This window comes from Octodon degus, unplaced genomic scaffold, assembly GCF_000260255.1.
Source record: "Octodon degus isolate 3935 unplaced genomic scaffold, OctDeg1.0 scaffold00013, whole genome shotgun sequence".
In the NCBI taxonomy this organism is placed as follows: Eukaryota; Metazoa; Chordata; class Mammalia; order Rodentia; family Octodontidae; genus Octodon; species Octodon degus.
In genome coordinates, this window is record NW_004524589.1 from 14,041,337 (window position 1) to 14,049,028 (window position 7,692).

Sequence of the window (7,692 nt, forward strand, 5' to 3'; positions counted from 1 at the left end):
CTCTTAACTGTAAGTCCCTGTACAAATGAAAAGAAAGTTAATCACTTCCAACATTCAATGGCACAAGACAGCAATTTCTATTCTAAAGATTATATAAAGGAGGATGCAAAGGAATGGGACAAAAGCAAGTCTAAAAAACAGTACGTCAAAGATTAATTCCTGTAGTTCTATGTGCAGCTTTCAAATAGAAGAGACAATGCATTGTCTGTATAATACGAAGGGCACAATTGACTCTGCCCCTATTGCACTGCTGGGATTATAGTTCTTATGATTTTTCACTTGGCTGTGTCCTGATCCCTCGTTGGAGCTTTTCTCAGGCAATTCATGTTTCTGGATTTCCAAATTTCTGGGGTCTCCTCTGCACCTTTGGCTTCATACTCACAGCTTCAGTGCACTCTGAGGGGCACATGCCTTGGCCTCTCACTTCTACTGAAATCTGGGTGAAAGCCTTCTTAGCTGTACCACTCTTCCATTCTGCATTTGCCTAAAACCAGTGATACATGAATATGCCAAGGTTTACTGCTGGGTGGAAGAGTAACCAGCTTTCTTCTCTTTTGGCTATAGTTAAGTGCCTGGATTGTTGACTACTCAGAATCCATTCTGAGGAAAAAAGTTTCTATGTTGTCACCACTCTGGAACATGGTGCTCTGGGTCTTTCTTCTCAAAGCAGAGTCTTTCACATAAGTTTTGGGGGATGCATGTGTATAGTCCTACTGCCTCTTGTGATGCCCTCAGGCCATCTTTTCATGATTCTTCTCAGCAATCAAGATCTCACAGCTTTATCTTTGAAGCCCACAGATTTACTGGTGCTTCATTACTGGCCAAATTTAGAATGTTTCAAATCATGCTCAATAAAGATCTGGCTAAAATCCCCCAGCAACAATCATGACAAAGCCTCAATGTTTCACTGCTGTGAAATTTCTTCTACCAGATTAATTAGTCTGATGCCACTAATTTCAGTCTCTGTCAAAGTCTCAGAACACAAGCAAAATACAGACAAGCTTACTGCCAAGTCAAAACACACATTGTCTAGTCTCCTACAACCAATGAAATCTTTCACAGCAGAAACCTCCCAACTGTGGTCTTTTATATTTTTCAGTAGGAATAGAAAATTAACAGTTTTGGTTGTTATGCTACAAATTTATAACATCAATTTTTTGCTCACTTGAGCAGATATATGCAGGCAAGACTGATTAATCAATTGAACATTAACTCTTACTTTCAATAAGACATCAGAAACAATGCACATTAAAAAACAGTGGAACCTTTTAAACAAGATGACTCCAAAGTCAAAGAAGGAAGCCCCTGCCCCTTCCAAAGCTGAAGCCAAAGCAAAAACTTTGAGGGCCAAGAAGGCCATGCTGAAAGGCATCCACAGCCACAAAAAGAAGATATGATCATCCACCATCCACTGTCCCAAGACACTGTGGTTCTGGAGGCAGCCCAAATACCCTCAGAAGAATACCCTGGGAGAAATAAGCTTGACCATTATGCCATCATCAAGTTCTTCCTGACCACAGAGTCAGCCATGAAAAAGATCAAGGACAACAGCACACTCGTGTTCAGTGTGGATGCCAAAGTAAATAAGCACCAAATCAAGCAAGTTGTAAAAATGCTCTATGATATCAATGTTGCCAAAGTCAATACACTAATTAGGCCTGATGGAGAGAAGAAGGTATATGTCTGATTGGCTCCCAATTATGATACATTGGATGTTGCTAAAAAAATTGAGATCATCTAAACTGAGTCCAGCTGGGTAATTCTAAATGCATACATTTTTCCCCTTAAAAAAAGTGGAAGGTATTCAACAGTGTTTGATGTATGACACATTGCTGTCTTCAATGTAGTTCCTCAGATTACAGATATTAGCATATAAATTTGATCAAAGTAAAAATTTTAAACATTAACTATTACCTTTAAAATACTGATAGAAATTAGTAGTACATTTGTTTTCACTTTCCTGTATATAAACTTACATGATTTTTCCTTCCATGTTTTCCCTATCTTTTCTACATTTCAATTGTTTATTCCTTATTTTCAGTTTCCTTCTGTTTTACTATATACATTGTACCTTTCAGATTTTATTTAACTTTTCAGGTTCTTACACTAAGGAGACAATCTGAAGTTTACACGTGTGGATCTGATTTATTTCACTTCTTAATACAGCCTCTAGTTGCATGCATTTACTTATCAAAGCCTCAAGTTTATATTTCTTTATTTCTGAGTAATACTCAATTGTATAAATATATGACATCTATTCAATCATTCCTTATGTGATGGGCATTTTGGTTGTTTCCAAGATTTAGCTATGACAAATTGTGCTGCTATAAACATGGGTACACCTATGTCACTGTGATATGATGTTTTCTATTCTTTTGGGAATATAAACAGAAGAAGAATATGTGGCTTGAATGGACTTCTAATCCTAGTTTATTTTGTTTGCTTTTTGAGGAATTACAACACTGATTTCCATAGTGGTCGTACCAGTCTACACTTCCACTATCAGTGAAGATGGGTTCCTTTTTCCCATAGTCTCTCAAGCATTTGTTATTAGTGGATTTCTTTACGATAGCTATTCTTTTTGGGGTGAGATGGAGTCTCAGTGTTGCTTTACTTTGCATTTTTCAAATGTCTAGTGCTGTGGAAAATTTTTCATGTATTTATTTGTCATTTATATTTCTTCCTCTGTGGATTGTATATTCATTTCAGATGTTCATTTCTATATTAGGTCTTTGCATTTTACGGGCCTGTAATTTTGTTGTTGTTGTTGTTCTTTGTATGTTCTAGACAGAAGTCCTTTGTCTAGGTGACTATTGGTTGAGATGTTTTCCATTTCTGTGAGTTAGGTTTTTACTCTGTTGGTTTGCTTTTTGTTTTTGTTTTTGTTTTTGATGTGCAGGAAATTATCAATAAAATAAATCTCTGTTGTTAATTCTTTAAAGGATTTTCAATGCACCTTGGTTTTAGTAATGAACACTCTGCCTACTGCTAGATCTTCAAGTTTTCCACCCAGTTTCTCTTCCTCTAGAATATCTAAACCTAGGAGCCAGGGAGATGGCTTAGTGGAATAAGCGCTTCCCTGGCAAGTGCAAGGGCCAGAGTTCAATTCCTGGTTCCACCCCCCCCCAAAAAAAAATATCTAAACCTTCTTTTAAGGTTTAGATGTTTAATCCATTTTGACTTTAGTTCAGTGCATGGTGATATACCTGGATCTAGTTTTAGTTTTTGACGTGTGAAAAGACAGTTTTTCCAGCACCATTTATTAAAGAGACTATCTTTCCTCCAGTAAACATGTTTGTTCACTTTGTCAAAGATAAAGCCAACTCTAGTCTTTAGCAGCAATTTTTCTATCAGCCTTATGGTATGAACTCTGACCTGAATCTCCAACACATAACAGCCAAAGGCATTCCAGCTATGTTTTTCAGCTGGCATCTCTGAACCATTCCAAAATCTTCTTACAAGACATTCCCAAAGGCTCTTGAGCTAAATGATCGGGTACAATCACATTAACTACCCCATTTCTCTGATACCAAACTCTTAGTTACTTTTATCTCACTGCTGATGTAAAATGCCTTGTACCCACAAGACAAAAGATGGAGGTTTTATTTAGCTTGCAGTTTGTGGAATTTCAGTCCAGATCAGCTTTTTCAAATGCAGACTGGCTCAGCAGAAGCACATTCCAGTTGAGTAACTGTTTATGGCAGTGGAAGGCAGAAAAGATAACAGGAGAGACAAGACAAACTCCTTTTGGTCTCATATTATATGCAGGCTCAAGTCCTTATTCCCAGCATTGAGCCATGAATCAATCACAAACCCTAGAGACCCCTCCTCCATGATCTCATGAGGCTTTGTGGGACATCTAGATGCAAACCATAATAAGTATAACTAAGTTTATGTTTTCAGGAAAATCAGTCCATAGTTGGATGGCTCCATGGCAGAATAATCATGACATAAAATGCATCAGACCAAAGATGCTCAATTTATGGTAACTGGAAGCAACTCAGGGGAATAGCCTTAGTAAAGAAGAGATAGGGACTAGATATTGTATGCAAGGTCACACCTCCATGATTCACTGATACAAACACAAATGTGCTTCCCAACCATTCTCTGAGGTGACACCAAGCCAGTCAAGTTGACACATTGAAATTTAAGCGTTACAGCAAGCCTAATGTTAATATCATTCTGAGACCAGAAAGGAGATTATATTTGTAAACTATAATAATTTTGTATTCTTCTACAAAACTCATTGGAGAAATTCTACACAAATACATGTAGAAATTCATTGATCTTTAAGAGAATTACTGCTGAGAAACTGGCCTAGAATGGGCTATAGATAAAGCATTCGGAGTATTATAGCTAGAAAAATGTGTAAGAGATAAAACGATATATAAAACACAAGTGGTAGTTTGATAAAATGAAATGATGTGAAGATTATATCTTTTCTAGTCTGTGAATTGGTCTCATAAGAAGTATTTTCATTCAAGATATAGCTCAGGATGGAGATATTCAACAAACTAAACATAAATGAAGAATTTAAATAAGCATAGCCATAAAGGGTATGTTGGTGGGAAACAGGAGAAAAAAATGAGAAATTTAGTTGGAATTATCAAAAGATTACCGTTAGAACACATATTTTGCTAACACAAGTAGAATGTGAAATGATTGGGGAATATCTTCAGTTTTTTAAAAGAGAAGGAACACTTTGTTTAAAGCTTCTTCACAAAAAGAGAGTCTAAGTTTATCCAAATAAAATCTAGCACTCTGGTGAAAATGTTAAAAGTATGACTTACTCACAATAAAATACAGAAATTACAAGCAATCTAAAATGGAGGATGCAGAGGACTTTTTGATTAAACAGTTTTGGATGCTATTTAGACTTTCTGATTAGTGATTTCTAGACATTTGATATTTAATGAGGTGCCATTTTATCTTCAGGTAATATCAAAATAATGATTCATAAACTTTCAATGTTGGGTATATATTGATTTAGATTTGAATCTTAGCAACAAGTTGTTTGCATGTTAGTTCATGTGTTTGAGTGAGTGTGTGTTTGTGTGTGTGTGTGTGTGTATGTGAAGAGATACACAGGTATGTGCACATGTGCATGTGTGTGCACATCCAAATGTTAAAGCTTGGGGTTCACAGGTAATTTATCACTCAAAGAAAAGCATGAGTAAAGCAGAGGGTAGAATAAAACATAAAGTCACTCTATGATTAGAGAAGTTGAGAAAAAATAGACAAAAATAAGATAAATTAAGTAGGAAGTAAGAAATAGAAGGAGAAAATCATTTCATAGAAGCCAAAAAATTGTTTTAAATAGCAGTTAAAAGTTAAAGTACATCATAAATGTGTAAAAGGATAAATCCCATTTTTAGTGTTCTTAACACAAACAACAAGAACATAAAAAAGAAACAGTGAAATTTTTGCAGATATTGTTTGTATCTTGTAATTTGTTTGTGGTATAGTAACAGATGTTTGTGTCCAGAAGCATGGGTGTGCATATTAAATATGTGAAGGCCTTTGTTCATCATTTCTACTCCAATAATGCAGTTTTTATTTAAAAAAATTGAAAATGAAGCTTTCAAATTGCTTACAAAATTGTCTATTCTTTTTAAAATTGTGAAAAGAACTGTATTATTGAGGATAATAGAGAACAGACTGAAATCAACTGAGGAAATTATCTGAAAGTGCCAAAAATGAAAACAAAATTGGAGACATGTTTTTAAAGTTCAGATTTTTCTCAGAACAAAAGGAGAAAAGCTAGGTGATAGCCAGGGGCTTAGAAGATGGGACTAGGCACACTTTTGAGGAAATGAAATGTTTTTATATCAGTATGAATTATCTACTGATTCAACCTACGTATTTAAAATAAAAAAGCTGAGTCTTAAGGAATTAATCCTTGGGAAACTGAAAATGTGCCAGTTTCCCAGTGTACAAAAAGAATAAACTGTATTTTCACAGAGGCAGAAGTTATTTATTTATTGATTTAATGTATAAAATAATGAAAAATCATGCTGGCATTTCTGTACTAAAATTTACTAATTAAGTAAATGAAAATTGGTAGCTTAAAAAGTAAGTTGAGAAATGGATCAAACTTTTCTGTAACACCTACATGATCCAAATTTTTATGATTTGAAGATTTCCTATGAAGAGTGTGAAAAGCACTGTGAGCTGCGCAGGAATGAATCCTGACACGGCCCTGATTCCCAGGGGAGATCATCTCAAAGTGCTGAGAAGAGACAGATGTAAATTTGAAACTTGTGGGACAGAAAACTAATGAGAGGATTTTCCATGGTGATACTGAGGCATTTAGGTGAAAAGTGTGAATTAATTTTGTTTTGTCTGAAAATTACTTTTTTATGGTAAACTCTGTGTGTGACTTTTCTTCCCATAAGTATACATGATAGTGAAGCGTTTTACGATAGTCAAAGACTTCTTTTTTGTCATTATGTTTGTTTGACACAGATCGTGGGCATTGCTGTTATGGAATCTAATGTGAAAACGACAGTTGATGAGGAATCGAAAGCTTTTATATGTGTATCTGTGAGTCAAAAATTGCTGCATGATTAACAGTTAGATCAAATGAGTATGCAATATTGGAAGTGGTAGGCAAACTAACATGGTTAATATCAAAATATCATATATTATTCATCATCAAAAATAAAATGTGCAGGATATGAACAGTACATTGATAATGCAGGAGAGTGGAAGAAGTTTATATAACTTGTGATAAATAAAAATCACAGATTTATCTGCTAGACTTAGCCAAAAGAAAATTAATAAAAATGATAACAAAATACATTAATCCAAGTGGCAAAATACTGAGTAAGTTAGAGTTTGTGAAGGAAAAGTCAGTAACTGAAGTTGAAGAGGAAAAATAACACAGTCATCTGGACAGTGCCTTTCCTCAAGGTGCTTATGGACACATCAACGAAAGGCCAGTTGGTTTCACTTCTTGGTTTAAGGGTTGCGCAGGAGAGAAAATACCTTTCTTTAGGTCATGATATGTGTTACAGTATTGTGCAGATACTGATAATCTAAGTTAAATAAAAGAAAGAGATTGAAGGAAAATAATAGATATGATTGACAACAAGAAGAATCTAAGTATTTATACATATGATAATAGAAAAGTGTGAAGGATGTGTGGATTAGGTTAGAAGAAGAATCATACAATAATAAGCATGACTATTCTTTTTTTTTCCTTAGGAAAAAAAGGTTTACTTAGGTCATAGTTAGTGGAGGTTCCAGCCCATACTTTGCTGGCTCCAAGACAAACAACAGCAGTTCATGGAGGAAGAAAACAATGAAGAGCAGAGGAGGAGCAACCACAGTGGCTTGGCTGTGAAGATCAAGCTTCTCCAAAATAGCACAGCTGGTGCTACAAAGACCTGGATGTTTCCAGGGAAGCAGAGCAAGAAGTTTTTCTCAACTCCTTTCTATACACTTTTTAAAAAATATTAATTTTATTGAGAAAGAAATAGCATTGAGACAGTTTCAAAACAGGTTAGTAGGACAGTTACAATAATTAATACTTTGCATATTGTTGTCTTTGTAGTAGTTATTCATAGTACAAGATGCAGACATGATATCCTGTCCAAATGCTGTTAGTACCAGTCTTTCTTCTCATTGAAGTAAGAGAAAGTAGCTGTATATCTATCCTATTTTGCATATACAGATATATATTATATATAT

The 7,692-nt window shown here is 35.0% G+C and overlaps 1 pseudogene; it reads left to right on the plus strand.

The window, feature by feature from the left end:
• The first annotated feature begins 1,277 nt into the window (after positions 1-1,277).
• On the plus strand, positions 1,278-1,741 carry LOC101576700 (annotated as a pseudogene).
• The last annotated feature ends 5,951 nt before the right edge of the window (positions 1,742-7,692 follow it).